Below are 18,572 nucleotides of genomic sequence, written 5' to 3'. Positions count from 1 at the left end.
CTAAAACGTGATGGATAGAAGGATTTCAATTAATTATAACTATTGGTATTGCTCGCGTCAACTGTTCATGCCATAACTATGTTAGCCCATTGGTGGGATACCAGAATTGGAGCGGTCATTTGCAAACCAGGTCTTGGTCCTGCCGCCAATGGAGCAATGAGTCAGAACTGCTAGGCCATATCGCCTCTGCACGGGAACTCACGCAACTCCAGGCACGTTTCTGCCATGTTAAAGGTAACCCAGTTAGGTTCTGCTTGATTCCCTATGTCAGGGGTCTGCAATATTTGAGTCTCTTGATGTTTTGCACTACAACTACCACCAGCCCATAATAGCTTAGTCAATGGTGAGAAATCAAGGAAGTCATAGTGCAAAATATCTGGATAGTCTTAGGTTGCAGACCCCTGTTCTAGGTGTAGCAAGCAAGTCACCCACGACCCTGAGCACATACTCGGTCACTTAGGGAGTCCATCCAAAAGCAAAAAGTGATGGATGTCCCACTTATTACCAGTGGACTGCTTAGAGCAGCCTTCCATACCACTGTATACAAGTAATTCTTGGTTTACCGCCAACATGAGCCATCCATCCTAAATGCAGGATTGCAAGGCCACAACATAGCTGGGGTTGCTTGTGTTCCCCTGCAGAGGGAGTGTGGCCTGGCAGTTTACACCAAACTGCTCCTTTTGGTGGAAGGACAAAGAAAGATTCGGATATTGCTGGTCCCCTTATGTAAGAGAGCGAGTGACTACAAGATAATGACATGGAAGGCTGCCAAGAGCAGTGCCAGTGGTTATGATTATTGTTTTGTTTTGATAGTTTTTATTAGTATACTTACAGCGAAGTAGCTTTGTATACAGACAAACAACACATATTACATACTCCATATTGGACAGCAACTTCATTAAAATCAACAAAAACACAGTTAAAATCATGTTTTATGCCATTACATAACATCTTGCCCTATTAGGCCTATTAAAATGTCTACAATCTTCAAATAAAATGACACAATAAAATAAATAAGATTAATGTTATCGCCCAACATGAATTTACACCATACATTCTCGATATTATTAAAATCAAACATATTATCATAACATTTTACAAACTGGTTATGATTATTGGAAAGTCTTGCTTTCATCCAGCACTCATTTCTTTATCTTAAATAATATGTGTATGGTACCTCAATTGGTTGATGCACCGGTTGCAGAGATCTGTTTGCAAGCAGCAGCTCACAAGTGTAGCCCTGGATGATCTAGCACAGCATGTCATCCTCCTGAGGCTGACAGAATGAGTAAGACTGAGTTGTCTCACGCACTCCTGCCGAGGAGGAGGATGGGAGAAGCAAAGAGAACTGCTGGTGTGTTTCAGCTCCAGGGGAGCTTTCCCCAGTTCCCCGGCAGGCACAGATATGTTCTAGAAAGAAAAACTAAAGCTATGTGTGGCAGGTAGCAAGAGTCTGGTTGCATCCCCCAAGCTCCACATCAGTGTATAAACAGGGTTGTAGGTGGAGGTACAATGGTCTCTGATACTAGAATGGCAAGGAGAGAAAATTAAATTGTGCTGGCAGACACCGTACAGTAAACGACAATGTACAAGGCAAGCCATTTCGTACAAGAAAGATTGAAGATCATGTATTTAACTTTTCTATTAGGAAAGAATAATGGCTCGCGAGTGAAAGAGCAATGAGAAAGTTAAGGGACCATTCAGCCCATGAAGTGCAATGTATAACGAGCAATACTTGTATTATACGTAGAGCAAATAGGGCAGTTATTAAACGGTGTACCAGTGAGGATTTTTCTGTGGTGCACCCTTGACAATCATTTGTAGACAAACCCGATGTTGGCAATCAAACAAAGTAACACACATAGGGCCTAATTCACAAAAGCAATTTATAATGGCAAAACTCCATTGGAAAACGCTCTGAGTCAGGGCCTAAGAGTGATTTCCCAGGACTGCATAGCTTGGACTGTTTAAGACTTCGCATTCTCCAACTGAATCTTTTGCACACAACACAAATACTGCTGCAGAGTAAGTTGGCAAGAGTTAAACTAGTACTCTTGGCATTGGGGCCAACTTTTCCATGTTAATGTTTGAATCTTAAGCTGCAACCTTTCACCTCGCTAGAAGTGACATCACAGAAAACGGGCCGATCTGCCCAAAACAAAGTTAGGATCAGAGTAAATGGGCGAGGACATGAGCCTGCATTTAAAATGTGTCACTTGTTAGACTGTATATTAAAATGCACCCGCTTCCTCCATTCTGTCAATCACAAACGGGGTCGACGTCAGGGCCTTTCAAGAATGTTAGGTGACATGGGGCCTAAGCTTCAGGGTGTCTTCCCGAGTAGCTGCCCCACATTGGCAGTCTAACGACAAAGCAACATTCAGGACATCAAATTTGTGCACAGTGCCCACATTACAGATTGCCTTTGCCGGAGCCTCCAGGCCTGTCATCACCTCCATCGGGCCTCGCTGACTGTCCCGTCATATACCCCACGATTGCGTCTTCATTCAAATGTAAGCACTTCACAGGTTCCTCGGGCTGCTTTACCCAGTTGTGGGCAAGAGGGTCCCAAACATCATGTTGAAATGGGTCCTCACGAGTCGTGGCACATCTTCAGAGGGCCGTGGTCCCATATACTCCAATAGTCGGAAATAAGCAAAACTACGGACGAACCCACCGAAAGTGATGCACATTTACAATAGTTTCATCACTAAAATGGAGAAACAACGTTTTCAAATTGTGCCGGGTAGGGGTTGGGATTGGGATGTTTTGCAAGTCCAGGCTCTTAACTGATTCTGTGTTCTTGTGTTGTATTTGTAGTTTTACGTTCCCATTGTAAGTGCCGGCCTACACGTGCCTAAATGCAATGCGATGGGTGCTGATTTGGAGTCAGTGACCTGAGTAGTTAAAGAGGTCCAGGGCAGCCTGGGGCCTGGCTGGGGGATGGCGACGACTGCCATTATTTCTTGATGTCTACCCCGAAGGCGATAAATGGTGGCCCCGCCAAGGTCATCCTGCCCCTCTCTGCCTGCTGCAGCCCAAAAATACACGACATAACGAAAGTCATTTAAAAACAAATGCCCGTATTTGGGGTCATTTTAGCCAGCGCTGTGCGGAGGGGGAACCCCGCAGCTGGAACGCGGGGGCCAGTAACCTGTGCCCCAAGGAGGGCAGGAGAATGAGAGGGATAATTAGTACTGGGGGAAAGATAAGCACAACCCCCTCTCCTCACCCACCTCGAAGTCCAAAAATCCAAGACAGGTTGCAAGAGAGTAATGAATATCTATTGTATAGATGAGGCCAATAATTGCCCAGTGTGCACGGCCAACAAATACATGGTACAGCGCCCACTGGTGGGGGCTGGTTTTTTATTCATAGGGACGCATCCGCCTTAAGCCTTTTTCAATTCAAAGCAGTACTAATGCAAGCCATAGGAAAAGCCTGGTGGGACCCTAAAGAAGCATATATGTGTATATGAGATTGTTTATTTTTGTGTATATTTGTGAACGTGTTTTAACTTATTGTGCCATATTGATGAAAAAATAAATAGTTTGTCAGGCACAAGGATGAAAATAATATTGACACATCGATGTGCTTGATTTTTCCTATTGAGGTCAAGAAATTCTGGAACACAAATTAGATTGCCAGGACGAAATAGCAATTGTAGTTCATAGTAGTGACACTGTGCAAAAACAGAGGAATTAGGTTCCATTGTAAAACAAATTTCCTATAAGGACACTTTACTGAGCTTTATAAAACAGATAAAGAGAAGCCAGTGTTTAAAAAAACTGAAAGCATGTTTAATAAAAATGGGGGAAAGTAAGAAGAGGAAGAACAGGAACTCTACAGATGCAGAGGAGACAGACAGTAGTGACAAAGAGGAGAGCGATCACCTCAAAGCATGGGTCCAGAATAAGGGAACAATACAGAGCAACAACGGGGTGGCTGAGGGGAAGATAAGATAAGGTGAAAGGAGCTTTTAAACAAAATATGGGAGGCGCAAAGTAGGGCGAGAGCCACAGATAAGATCCAAAAGAACTCTGGCATGGCATACATTGAGAAGAAAGTTAAGAGAAAAATATGGAAGAAGCAATTCATTGAGATCTTTTCTCTATTAGAATTTCAGAAGAGTGGTTTGGATATTTCCAAAAAGGACAAAAATGAAGATGAGAAAAGCACGATAAAGAAAGTTACAGTGAGGCATACTTTTCAGAATTGGTTAGCATAGCAGCTGTTCATATTTTGGCAACTATAATGCTGGAGACATTTCCTGCTGAGGGATTAGCATTAATAGCTTACCAAAACACAGTGCTCAAAGTATACAAAACATTTGGAGGGGATGCTTCGCTAAACTACGATAGTGAGTTCAGAATGTTTATGGACAGTTACCCAGAGCTAGGTTGGGATGAGGAAGAAGCAAACCTGTGTATTTCAATGTATTAATAGGAAAAACAAAGGTACAGGCATCCGGAGCAGGGCAACAAGCCGGGAACCCTACGATCCAATGCATACAGATTTAATGACAACCAACATTATCAAAACAAAGGGGGTCAGCCCTTTCGTAGACAAGCTTGGGGGGGAAACAAATTTAGCCGCAACACACCACAGTCCTCGCCCAAAGCCCAAGGAAGCACACATACTGGGAATACAAAATGTTGAAATTTTGAGCAAGGATATTGCAAATGGGGAAAAAGAGTGGAGGTATAGGCACCAGTGTGGCAAATGTCGAGGAGAACAAAGCAGTTCTAAATGCAACAAGATCATATTTAAAGCAATTGGGGGTAAACAATACCTGAATGTGAGGAAGCACTGGGGAAGCCGCCTATCAAATTACAGGCAATGGCAAAGTGGCTACAGGTATGCCCAGACAAAGAATTCAGCAATTTGTTCACGCAAGGTTTTACACACAGATTTAGCATACCCTTTAAAGGCAGGGGCTCACGGGTCATCCTCAATAACCTTAATTTTGTGAGGGACAACACTGACATGGTGAAGAAAATACAGAAGGAAGTTAAGTTAGGGAAGATTAGTGGCCCATGGGAGGAGTTACCATTTTCAGAGTACATCTTTTCACAGCTGGGTTTGGTTCCCAAAAAAGAGAAAGGGGAATGCAGGTTAATCTACCATTTATCATACCCCCTGGAAAGTCAGAAAACAATGCCATCTCAGCCACTGAGGCTACTGAGTGTACTCTAACTGTGCTAGCCACTCCAGAAGAATTGTGAGACTTGACCTGCGTCATATCTGGTCAGAACTGTTAATATTGGCTTGCATCACATCTAAACAGAACTGTGGATGTTGGCTTGCGTCACATATGGACAGAAATGTGGATAATACCTTGCATCGCATCTTGACAGAAACGTGAATGTTGGCTTCCGTCACATCAAGACAGAAATGTGAATGTTGGCTTGCTTTGCATCTAGACAGAACTGTGGATTTTGGCTTGCGTCACATATGGACAGAAATGTGGATAATATATTGTGTCACATCTAGACAGAAATGTGGATAATACCTTGCATCGCATCTTGACAGAAACGTGAATGTTGGCTTCCGTCACATCTAGACAGAAATGTGAATGTTGGCTTGCTTTGCATCTAGGCAGAACTGTGGATTTTGGCTTGCGTCACATATGGACAGAAATGTGGATAATATATTGTGTCACATCTAGACAGAAATGTGGATAATACCTTGCATCGCATCTTGACAGAAACGTGAATGTTGGCTTCCGTCACATCTAGACAGAAATGTGAATGTTGGCTTGCTTTGCATTTACGCAGAACTGTGGATTTTGGCTTTGGTCACATATGGACAGAAATGTGGATAATATATTGTGTCACATCTAGACAGAATGTGGATAATACCTTGCATCGCATCTTGACAGAAACGTGAATGTTGGCTTGCGTCGCATCTATACCGAACTGTGAATAGTACGTTGCGTCACATTTAGACAGAAATGTGAGTGTTGGCTTGCGTCACATCTAGACAGAACAGTAAATATTGTCTTTTAGTTGCACTTGGATAGAAGTGTAAGTTTTGGCTTGCATCAAATCTAGACAGAAATGTGGATAATATTTTGCGTCACATAAATGTGAATGTTGTCTTGCGTCACATCTAGACAGAAATGTGAATGATACCTTGCGTCACATTTAGACAGAGATGTGAATATTGACTTGCATCGCATCTTGACAGAACTGTGAATAGTACCTTGCGTCACATTTAGACAGAATTGTGAATATTGGCTTGCGTCACATCTAGACACAACTGTGGATATTGGGTTGTGTCACATCTAGACAAAAGTGTGAGTATTGGCTTGCGTCACATCTAGACTAGACAGAACTGCAGATATTGGCTTGTATCAAATCTAGACAGAACTGTAAATAATACTTTACATTATCATAAGATGAGGACAACGTGGAAGGATGCAATCCATTCAAAGTGTGAGTAATGGCTTGCATCACATCTACACAGAACTGAGAATGTCACATTTAGACAGAAATGGGGAGATATTCATGCGCCAAATCTAGATCGAATTTTGGAGATTGACAGTCACCAGATCGGGAAAGAATTGTGAAGATTAGCATGCGTCACACCTAGCCCACTAAAAAATATCACCTCTCTGCATGCACCTCTGAATCTCTAACCAACCACACTTCAAAAGCACACCTAACTGCATGCACTTCACTACACCGCAACAACAAAACAAATAACACATAGCCACGCACAACAGAAGATGACGGCCACCACTCGAAAAGCACACTTAAACACAGCGAACAGTGTTAACCGAACTGAAGCTGCCAACAGCATATCACAGCTTTCTTGCACTTTTCACGCATGGTCTTACAAACTCACGCTACCCCCTTTCATTTTCAGATCCACCGGAGCGCCAGGGGACCATTCTGGTGGTGACAGTGCGTGATGCAAATGTCCTTTAACATTAACATATACCAGCTGTCAGGAAGCAATTGAGGTAGTAAGGAAGGCTGGGAAAAAGGCGTTATTAGCAAAAGCAGATATATCATCGGCTTTCAGGCTACTGCCGGTACTCATATTGTGACAAATGCCTGCCAATGGGCTGTGTCATTTCATGCACATTTTTTTTGGGAAGCTGAGCTATTTTCTTCAATGGGCCTTTCAGAAATTCATGCCCAAGGGAGTGGCAGTCCATTACTTGGACACATTTTTGTTCCTAGGCCCAAAAGGGTCTGACGTATGCAAAAAGCACTGGAGGGGCTTAAAGCATATGAAAAGCAGGAGATTCCACTGGCACATGAGAAAACAGCAGGCCCTTCCCACATACTACCGCATCCCTAAAGAAAATGTAGAAGACCTACTGGCAACAATCGCCACATTAACAAAAAAGAAGAAAGCAACGGTATAAGAGCTGCAGTCGCTGGCAGGTGAGCTCAATTTTGCAGCTAGGGTAATGCCACAAAGGAAAACATTTTCAAGAAACATTGAGTTAAAAACATGAGGGGAGACAAAGGAGCATTTTCATATAAGGCTAGGGAGGAATGTCAAGAAAGACTTTGCTGTGTGAGAAGAATTCTTAAAGAACTTCAATGATTCAGTTATATGGTGTTTGCCATTAAATCAAGAAGAAAGGAGAATATTGTTTACTGATACATCAGGCGGTAGAGGAATTGGGACAGCTTTGGGGCAAAAATGGTGCGCAGGCCCTTGGCCTCAGGCAAGGCAGGACAACGGTTTGGATCAGCAACATCACGTTACTGGAAATCTATCCCATCAGGATTGCCATATATGGCTATGGGGCAAGGAAATAAGAGACAAAGAGCTGGCAGTACGGTCAGACAATATGGCGGTAGTTCAGGTAATAAACAGGAGATCCACATCATGTCAAATGGTTTTGGAAGTGCTAAGGGCAATGACAAAAAGGGCAGTAAAGTACAATATTGAAGTAAAAGCAAACCAGATTGCTGGCAAGGACAATGACATTGCTGATGTCCTGTCTCGTTTACAGTGGGAAACACTCAGGCGCCACAGACCGGATGCAGACCAGCAGATGACAAGTGCCAGAAGAGGCTTGGAAGATCTTGCCGAATCACAAGTGATTGTTGAGCATGCCGTGCTGCGCGGCGAGGGCAATATAAAAAAGAACCACACACAAACAGAATGCAGATTCTGGTTGAGTGCCAGAGTTATTGGTCTTATGGAGAAACAACTGCAAGTGCAAACAAATGTATTACTGCTGCTGGCAAAGAACGCCTAAGCTTCAAGAACAACAATACAATACAGTAAGTGCATCATTACATTTAAAGAAATAACAAAGGTGGAAAACACCAGAGAGATAAAGGAAAAGGATGTGAACACATTTTTGGAATGGACTTTTCAGCAGAACAAAAAGAAATCCTGGGCGATATCACACCTTTCAGCAGTAGCATATTTAGCAAAATTAACGGGGGTGGGGAGGGGGGACCCAACACATAGTGGATTAGTGAAATACGCATTGAATGGGTGGGCCAGGTTGGAAGGTGTCAAAAAGGATATGAGACGCCCTTTGAATTTCAAAAAATGTAGGATTGTACTGGGTACATTGGAAGATATATGCACCTGTACTTATGAACCAAAGTTATTCAAAGCGGCATTTGTGTTGCCATACTTTGGGGCCTTTAGAATTAGCGAGCTTATAGCCAGAAGCACAACAACTAAGGACAATTTCGCCATGGTGGACGTCCGCATATTTAAGGGAAGCATGTTAATAATGTTGAATAAGTCAAAAACAGACCAACATGGGACAGTAAGGCTTACCAATTTATACTGCATAGATGTTTGTCCCATTTGCATCACCAGGAAGTTCCTCAGAGCCTGCCCATTAATGGGCAGGTAGCTCTTGATCCACGCTGATGGGAGAGCCCTCAGCCGGTTTCACTTTCAGGCAGTAATGAAGAGGTCCACCTCACTTGCAGGGTGGCAGCCATCAGAATATGGCACCCACTCCTTCTGTATAGGGGCGGCAACATGTACTTGGATGGGGGGGCGTTAGTCCACCGAAATTGAAAGAAGTGGGGGGCTGGTCATCTGCCGCCTGCATCGTAAGGCACTCTTTTGTCATAAACAGAAAGATGGCTGGGGGACACACAACAGGGGCTGTATTTTAGAACAACAATCACTTCCTGGTTGGGAACACCGGGCATGCTTTGGGAAGATATTCATGATGAATTCGCTGATTTAGTTGGTTTCAGGGACCCCCAGAATACCTAATTATACACTTAGGGGGACATTCTTTGGTTAATCTGGGAAGAAAACAGTTGATCATATCTGCACATCGCTAAAAAGCCTTTTTACACTGCTGGAGGGGCACAGAGATTTGTATGTCTGAGATAATAACCAGAAGGCAATGGCAGGGGGTGTGGGGGGGGAGGGGGGTTCTCCAACAAACCAATAGACATAGCCAGGAGTAAACTGAACAAAATGGTAGCAAAGGTTTGTGGGAGTATGGCACTAACCTTTATTAGACATGGGGTGATAGCATTAGGGAACCCCAAACTGTTTCACAGGGATGGAGTACATTTATCAAAGAAAGGCATGGAGTTATTTTCGGCAGGTATTTACGTCGTCTTTACAGATAGCGGATGCAGTTATGAGTACTTTTGGGGGAACCAGAGCGGCCGTAGACCCACTTAGGTGCGGCGGTACGGGTCAGGCTGGTGACTGTCTTCAACCCATGATATGGGGTGCTAGCAACAATTATGACAGGTCCCATGATCATGGATCTGGGAATACAAGTGTGACAGGTCCCACTCTCACGGATCTGGAGAGACAAATATGACAGGTCCCACTTGCACGGACCTGAGAGCAAAATCTATTTTCAGGAGAAACGCTGGTGAAAAAGGGACATCCCTCTTCCTGACCCGGATGTGCCCAAAAGCACATACCTGGTAGTTTGAAATTATGATTCACTGTTGTAAAGTAGTAAAGCATATGGCCTGTTATCTTCCATAATTTACTGTCTCTGAGTAATAATTTTAAGTGTGGGCCAATTGCATTATGCTTCTCTGCGTCTTAATAGTTTTCACAGTGTAAAGGTCCTCAGCAGTGTCATGTTGGAGTCGGGCACCCATTTAATTCCAAGAAGGTGATCCAGCATTTGACACAATCAGGCCGCCAATCTGTGACGGGCTGAGTCAAGTACACACACGTGCGAGATCAATTGTCCATAGATGGCCTGATCGTCATCCCCACACAAGTGCCCACAATTTGTCTATCATTACCCCAATTAAAACTCTGAGAGGGATATAAAAGGAGAGAGGAATAAACAGGAAGTTGGAAGCGTATGGCTAGCAAGGAGAGAGTGGGAAAGCAAGAACAGGGAGAGGAAAGAGGCCGAGGGAGAAAAGAAGAGGAGGAAGTAGAGAGAGGGGAAGTGGCAGGAGATTAGGGGAGGAAGGAAGAGGGCAAGGTTATTGTAAGGACAGAGAAAACACAGGACGAGATGGGGAAAGACGAGGTGGAGAAAGAGGAGAACATCAGTGAAGGAGGAGAAAGATCCAACGTTGAACACCTAGTGGTAAGAGAAGGAGAAACTTAACGAGGAACATCCATTGGACGAAGGAGAGCTTTTTAACAGAAATATCTATTAGAAGGAGAGAAGGGCAAAGGAGAAGAATAGTGAAGGAACATTGGAAAGGAGGATTAAAAACACAACACAGAATGAAAAAAAGGAAGAGAAAGACAGAGAAAGATCCAAGGGAAGAGAGACAAACTCATTCACTTTTCGGCTGGCTACACCACCCAACCCTGAGACTCAAAGGGATATAAGGGAGTGGCATGTGACCCCAGGGTAGTAAGAGTCTACACACACTAAGGCAGCCGAGCAAGTGTTATTGTTGGTCTGCTCTTCTTGGTCAGAGAGCTCACGCATCTGAAGCCAAAACAACTTTGAGAGCACGATTGGGTGCAGTGCTGGAAATGGAAATGATTAACTGTGGGATCCCACTGCAGGCAGGGGGTAGGGGGGGTGGTTAGGCGCACGCACCAGGGTTGTAAGTTAAGGTGAGGGAGTACTCACAAGATTTTTCTCAGCACCCCCACACCCTATAATTCAACATTTACATTTCAGGAGATTAATACATTATTAAAGAAAGGAGGAGTTTCCTGTAATTTTGCAAGCAAATTACAAAAGGTGCACATCTTTACAAAGTTGTTCTTCAGTATTTTCTGCAGAGTACAATTCTGACAGGAATATTCACAAACGTTGTAACCAAAAGTTACTGAAGTTAGTGGGTAAGTCACTGGACTTTGGTCCTAGTGATCCGAATTCGAATCACAGTCTCTGGAACAGAAGCAGATTGGTTACCTTAATGGGCCCAAGTTTTTTTTCTCGGATCCGACACCCAGAGAGACATTTTTTGCCAGAGCTCACATCTGGGAAAATCCAGCCCAATGACCAGCACTGACTGGGAGACTAAAGCTGAACAGTACCGTTACAACCAACTAGACCTCATGGGAGTAGAACATCCACTGAGAATTACTAAACAAACGTGTGCAGCAGTCAGGAGGCAAGGAGGCAAACAACTGCAGATCCGAAGGATCCCTTGAGTGCTCCGAGCCAGAGACATCTGGAAGGTTGAACTCGGGTGTTTATGAAAATAACCAAATCTACCAAGTTCATGCCCTTGGCTAGTGGCTATAATGACGGTTGACTGACATAGAAGAAAATCATGGTCATCTTGCAATGTTTCAGGTGTCCAATCACTCTCAGGAGTCCAAGCTGGTCCCAGACTAGGCATGACTCTTGCTACGTCTTGAGTGAACATGAATACTAGACATTGCTTGAACTGAAAGAGCCCAAAAAACTTTGTGACCTGTCCTTACAATTGGTTATTTCCTCTTATCACTCTTACTGAGATGCATCCGGCCTTAGTGTATTTGTACATTTCATCTCTTTCCATTGTTTCTGTACATAAAAAAACCTTGCTTGTAACAATCTATCTGTGCCTGGAGTCCTATGTCAATCCCCTTCTTGGTTAGAGAACAGAAAAGCCAAGCCTGGGCAAGCATCACTCTTCCAGGTTATACATGTGTGGAAAAGTCACAAGCTCTTGGTCACTGTTTGGTACAGCCGGGCATCTTATTATTATGTCTAATATGAATACAAGTTACATTCCCGGAAAAACGAAATATGCTACAACTTATGGAAATCACCTAGTGCTTTTTAGTTTAAGAAAATGGTTTCACTTTGTAACAGAGTCTATTTTTTAGAGAGCACAGAAAGCGTGCTAGCTATAGGAATGCATGCTCTTGCACTGAAGATTTCCTTTATACACTTGTAAGCCACCCACGTACACAAACAACAGCATGCTCAGCATGTGGGCATTTCACTTACAGGTGCAAATGTACCCACACTCCACTAATAACACTGGCTCTGTCTGTTGTGCGGAGAAATAAATATCCTCCTAGAGGAAAACAAGCAATCAATGGAAAGAAAAGGTATTGATGCCCCCTGAAACCACAGTGCCTGCAATGTAATTTGTGGCTCTGAGTTGGCCATAACAGAAGGGAGCCCTGCCCATCCTCATTTTTGCAAGGAGGAAGGAACCATCGGCCTCAGCAACTGGCACTAAATAATTGCGTGATAACCTGCCCCCGACAGAAACTGAAGATGGTGACATGTGGCCCCATGAAGTATCCCTTAAGGCTGCAGCAGAGCAGTGAACCACAAAGGAAATGATTAGAATGTGTGCATTATTAAATCCTAAAAAGAGCTATTGTAGAGAAACCCGAGCACCGTAAAAAGCTGATAACTTCATGTCTGCCATGAGAGGAGTTTGCATGCGTTTATTAATAGCTGTCCCTGTAATCTGATGTGGTATGCGTCCAGCCCCTGTACGACCAGGTCCCCAAATAAAAGGTACTCACTGTTGTAAGATAGGAGGACGAACGGGTTGAGTTTGCCCAGCTTGCACACAGTTCACTCTGCCTGCATATGAGCCTAGCAAGCCTTCTTTCTGAAATTGCAACCTGCTACCAGTAGGTCACGCAAACACGTCTGGGCACCAGGATATGTAATCCCTTGAGCTATCGGACTTGAATTTGAGCCAGTTGACCCACAAAACTAGAGATGTGGCTTGTCTGCCTGTAAAATTACTGTAGGAGAGGAGTTTTATATTTCAATTGGGACAATGCCTAATCAGGGGGTAACATGTCTTGATTGTTCTTTGAGAATCGTTTGTCTCAGATGCAAGCATTTTTCCTAATAGATCTGTTCTGACCAATGAAGATTGGCAACCAAAGGTCAATTGTGATTTTCTAGTCGTGCTCTGTGTGCTAGCTTCACCACCTCCCAACCACGGGCACTTTGACCACCGTGAAGGACATAACACACGCTGAGTAGAGGCAACCCTTAGCATTTCTCTGTGCACCTTTAAATCCCTTCCTCAGTAACAGAGCACTTGCTCTTGCAGTATACACTCTGGACCTTCCAACCACATTGTACTGTCCCCTTTTTGGTTACCTAATTTGATAACTCTTGGATCCATTCCCGTTAGGTGACCAATCCTGCACAGTTTCCCTCAAGATGTGTGTGTGTGTGTGTGTGTGTGTGTGTGACTTAAGTGCCCGACTATGTACTTTCTGTGCTGACTAAGCTGCCACCTGACCCCTGAAACAGTTCTTACAGCTTTTCTGAACCAAACAACGCCTTGTTTTTTCTGCGGTCTGTGACGAAGCAACATATTTTCAGAATCTCCAAAAAAGAATATTACCAACCTTACGCAGGGATATCACTTAGGAACGCATTCAAGGCCGCAGGTCTGGAAATGGATCCCAGAGGCATGCCATTTGTTCCCTCCTTTACCTCGGGAATGCAGCTAAATGTGATGGGGTTGGGGGTAGGGGGTGATAGGGACCTGTGACGAATCGCAGGAATCTGTCACTTCTCGCCGGGGGAAGCCTTTCCCTTTGAGGCTAGGGAGGTGAGCCTACTATGCAATACACTCGCTGGGGATAGTGGCAACCAGGACCTAACCGGGAGAGACTCCCCCCTCTGGGGACAAAGACTCCTGTTTTGGGAAGGAACTTCTTAAGCCACATCTTATGAAAGCTCCTTCATATGCAATAATTTGAAGAAAAAGATCAAGAGTCAAACAAAGTGTGCTATTGTCAGTCAAACACAATACTGACATCTACAATGGAAAACTCATATGGTACTGGAACAAAGAAGCACAACGGAAGTATACAAAGCATGAATCCAATAGAAAAAACAATAGAAAAAACAGACTTTGACAGTCTGCCTGGGACGTCCCCTGAACACATCATAAAACTGAAAGGTGGGGACTCCAAAAGGGGAAGCCGTGAAGTTTGAACGAGCTGTTCAACCTCTGTGGAAGAGAGCCTGGACGTGCTGCGTCCTATGCTGGAGAGACGTGTAGGTGGGGCATCATACGCCTATCATGAAGATGATAAGGAGATACAGAAAATCGAAGAGAGCCCAGAGAGTTTTCGATGCCAAGGAAGGTGGTGGCGTGACCACAACTAAGATACAGTGGACCAGGAGGTTTGATCACAACGCTGATACCATCTATGCAGAAAAGCAGATTAAGATAACGGAAGTAGGAACGTAAGAACCATTCACAACAATGCTTAAGAAGAGAGAAGCCAACCTGACAAGAGGAGACCCCATCCACTGCGAATCCCGGTGGCGTTGCCCCTGCATAACCAAGGAAGCTGTGAGAAACCTTAAGGAGAGAGAAAATCATTCCTGGGGCATTAATACTCGTCCCAATCAAGACACAATCTTAACAAGCATTAAAGAGAGAGAGCACCATTACTGACACGTTCACACTCGTCCCAAACAAAATTAAAGATTGGAACAGGAAGAAAGTAAAAATCATTACTGCAGCACTCATACTCATCCCAGTAAAGAGAAGATAATGAGAGAAGTTGAAGAAAGCGGTAATCATTACTGGGATGCTCCTACTCATCCCAGTGGTAATAAGATGTTCATACATTCATATCCTTTTAGCAAAAATAGAACATTACAAATATTTGAAAGGACTGAGAATCAATATTGGAACTCACATATTGGTCCTTGGTAAGATAAAAGTTGGACAGTCAGTAAAGGAGAAAATATATATTTGGAGAGAGAGAAAGAGATAAAACCTCCCTGGGAAAGGAGGGAAATACATTTGTATGAATCCAAACTGGAAGAAGTTAAAAAGAGGAAAAGAAATAACCAAGTGAAAGAGAAGGTTGAAACTTTGAAGAATCCAATCGAGTATCATTTGAGAAAAACAATCTCCAAGAACGGGTGTGAAATTACGTCTTTGAATTGAGAACTGGTGGAACACCATGATACAGAAGAAGGCAGTCATGCTTCCGTCTATTAGTTGTGATAAATATTGGTAGGGTCAGAGTAGGTTAGTTTTGCGACAGCAGAGTGCGTTTATCTTTTGGACTATCACAGACAACTGACGAGGACCCTAGTTAGTTTTGTTAGGTAGGGAATGTGTGATAGCATAGGGAAAGTCAGGAATGTTCACTGTTTCAGTTAATAAATATCAGCAAGATGGAAAATCAGAGTCTGTGTCCTTCTTCTGACCCTCCACAGACCCCTCTCAACCTGGGGCCTATGAGGGTGTTTGTCAGAGCAAGTCCTGCCACTGGGATGGGGCGAAAGAGGTGGGAGGGCCACAGTCTCATGCCCCCTTTTTTTAGGGGCCTGGTTCCAGGTGGAGGGTACCGCAATCAATCACCAATGCCTACAATAGCCTAGTGTTCTCTCTTTTCCTTCACAAAAATACAAAACTCAAACTCCCATGGTAGAAGACTAGTACCTGAACCACGAGAGAAAGATGCAGTGAGAGAATCAGAGTCGCAAGAAAACAGCTTACCGCACACTGGCAAAAAAGACATCTCAAAGGGACAAAATAAGAACTTAATTAAAACCAGTAGAACAGCTGGCACAGAGCACCATTGGATCCATGTTGGAAAAAGGGCAGGGCTTAAAGGGCCATGGATATGTGTAACCCGGCACTTGGGTAAAAGCCAAATATAGATTGGCCTGTAGGAGCAGGTGAGCGCTTCAGCCAATAGAAAAGGGGGCTAGAGCAGCCTGAAACACAGGAAGAGTACTATAAAAGGGAGAGAAAGGAAAGCCTGAGTGGAGGTTGTTTGGGTGAGGTTCAGTTGAGAGAAGGTGGACCAAAAGTGTGATGGAAGTCAGGTGTATGTAATTATCAGTAATTGCCTGACTGTGCCTGACCATTGTGTTAGGACATGTCAGGTATACGGCTCGTGTGTTAGTCCGTTTTCTCTCACAGTCGGCTGTCTGTGAGAAAGTGTTTTTGTCTGGAAAGGATTGAGTTCCTAAGTATCCTACTTGGTAGGATGGGGAAAAGGTGTTACTGGGAAGGGGATACAGTTTCTTGCCTTCTGGCGTCCCAATTCCACTCCCCGAAAACCCATCACCCGGGTGATCCTCCCGCACTGGTCCACCCCCAGGAACTAGATCCAAAAGCGATGGCCGTGTGCTGGACACCTCGATGACAGATCCACAGGGACTAGCGGGTGAGACATCTTCAAGTTTCTCACATTACCCATAGGAATAACGTGGGGAAAGTAAGGGCAACCTACCACAAAAAGAACTCAAGTTGTCCCACTAATAGAGTTAGGCAGGGTCAGGCATTCAATAGTGATCATTCACAGCTGACGCCACTTGGCTGGTCTTTTCACTATAAAAGGTGTGGTCTGACACAAGTGTATGAGCGAGTTGGAGAGCAAGTAAAAGAGCCAGCAGGAGAGCGAGTCAGGAGGAGAACTGAGATGCCAGAGTTGCTTCGGACCAGAGCCAGAGACTGGGACGCTTAGGAACTGCCATGGAAAAAGGCAGGTGGGTGTCGAGGGAGCCGTGTCACCAGGGAGCCAAGAAGGGTCAGTGTATGGGAATCGAGAGGCGTGCTGGTGCCCCACAGAGCCTGTGTATGTGTATGATTGTTCTCCTGGGCCGGTGAAACAGCCCAGGAGTGTCCGAGGGACAGATGGTGAGACCCTTTCTCGGAACGAAGAGCCGGTGTGAAGCAAGGGCGCCGAAGTCAGCGGATGAGTCTGGAAGCATTACAGAGCTGGGTTGTGAAGAGCGCGATACTGATAAAAGGTAAAACCAGAAACGTGTCGGAAAGAGGACTGCGTTTGAGAGATTGTTCATTTTGAAGCTGACGGGAAGTCTTTAAAGATGCAAGTAACAGTGTAACAGTGTAAGCGTGAGATGCGTGTGTTTGTCTATTGGACAATGAAATGAGATGAATGAAAGAGGGCCAGAAGGCTGTGAAGGTGCAAGAGGTACGGAAGAGAAAGGATAGTATAAAAGAGGGTGTGAGCGACCCGAAGAGGGCCAGAAGGCCGTGGAAAACGTGAAAGATGCACGGAAGGAAAGGACGGTATAAAAAGGGGTGTGAGTGACCCAAAGGGAAATAAACCAGTGCAAGAGTGCACAAAAGCATGAAAGAAGGGTGCAAGTGGCACAACCAAGAAAGAGAATAAAAGACGGTGCAAGTGTGCACGGAAAAGGGGAAGGAATACAGAAAAATGGTGCAAGAAGCACCTGAAGATAAAAAGTGCAAAAGGAAGTGAAAGTAAAGAATCAAGAGAGGGGCAAAGGGTCAGAGTGGTCATGCTGAGGAAAAGCAAAGAGCCTAGCATTTCCGAAAGCCTCTAACTCTACCCCATAAAAGGATGATCTGCAGGAAAGATTGTTCTTTAGGAAAAGACATATACTGACTTTGTGTTTTGTGTTTTGAAAGCTGGAAGAGGCCGGAGCTTCGGGAAGGGTACCCTAAGAGGCCTATCAAGAAAAGTGGACTTTGTGTTTTATATGAAAATCTGTGAGTGAACAAAGTCACCTGAAACTCCTTTTGTTGTCCCACACTTTTTTCCTTTTCAAAAGATTCCCTAAAATTTCTGTACAGCGTGAGGGCAAGCATAGGTTTAAACACAGACAGACTCTCATTTTGGACTATTAGATGGCGATGGCCAAATCAGTTAAGGGAATCATCCTTTTAGAGTTATGATAGGTTATTTATAACGCTCTTAATACCCAGAGGTTTCTAAGCGCGGACCCGGGGTTCGAACCTGTGGTGCTTCGTGTCGTCTTGCTTCCAAGGCGAGCGTGTTGCACCTGAGCTATCCTCCCGAGAGTTAGGGCCAGTCAGGCATTCCATCACCCCACAAACCTTAGTAAATAAAGGTTTTAAAACGAATGCTTTTGAGTCTGTCTCTCTCTTGATACCATGCCTGTCTCAGAGCTGCCAGAGAAAAAGGGGAGCTGCGTTGGGGATCAACAACGATCCGGCTGTTTCCGAACTTCAGCCAGCAAGTACAGGAGCAAAGAAAGACGTTCCAAGCCATCAAGAACACCCTGAGGAGGAAAGACATGCTGTACACAATGCTGTATCCACCTAAGAGTCGAGTGGTGCACAGAGGCAAAGTAGTGTTTTTTACATCTCCTGAGGCCACAGAGCGGTTCGCATTGGAGCTGCCTGATCTGGGGGGCTCTCCGCACCCCTCCCCACAATGACTGCCTGCCAGCTATACAATGTGAAGGCTGTGTCAGTGGTCCG

At 44.4% G+C, this 18,572-nt stretch overlaps 1 protein-coding gene across 5 annotated transcripts in view; it reads right to left on the bottom strand.

The window, feature by feature from the left end:
- Window positions 1–18,572, bottom strand: part of SLC4A2 (solute carrier family 4 member 2) — a 1,509,271-nt gene that overhangs the window by 1,475,010 nt on the left and 15,689 nt on the right. For 2 of the 5 annotated variants that reach the window (XM_069645996.1, XM_069645999.1), the window contains exon 3: window positions 14,619–14,693. The exons of the other annotated variants lie outside the window; for them this stretch is intronic. The gene's annotated coding sequence lies outside the window, so the exon portion shown is untranslated. The remainder of the gene's footprint in view (window positions 1–14,618; window positions 14,694–18,572) is intronic. 5 annotated transcript variants of the gene reach the window in all.

The sequence above is a fragment of the Ambystoma mexicanum genome, chromosome 2p (genome assembly GCF_040938575.1).
Source record: "Ambystoma mexicanum isolate Mex_15411 chromosome 2p, UKY_AmexF1_1, whole genome shotgun sequence".
NCBI classification, from domain to species: Eukaryota; Metazoa; Chordata; class Amphibia; order Caudata; family Ambystomatidae; genus Ambystoma; species Ambystoma mexicanum.
Note: the sequence above shows the minus strand (reverse complement) of the source record. Positions and strands in the feature narration are given on the sequence as shown.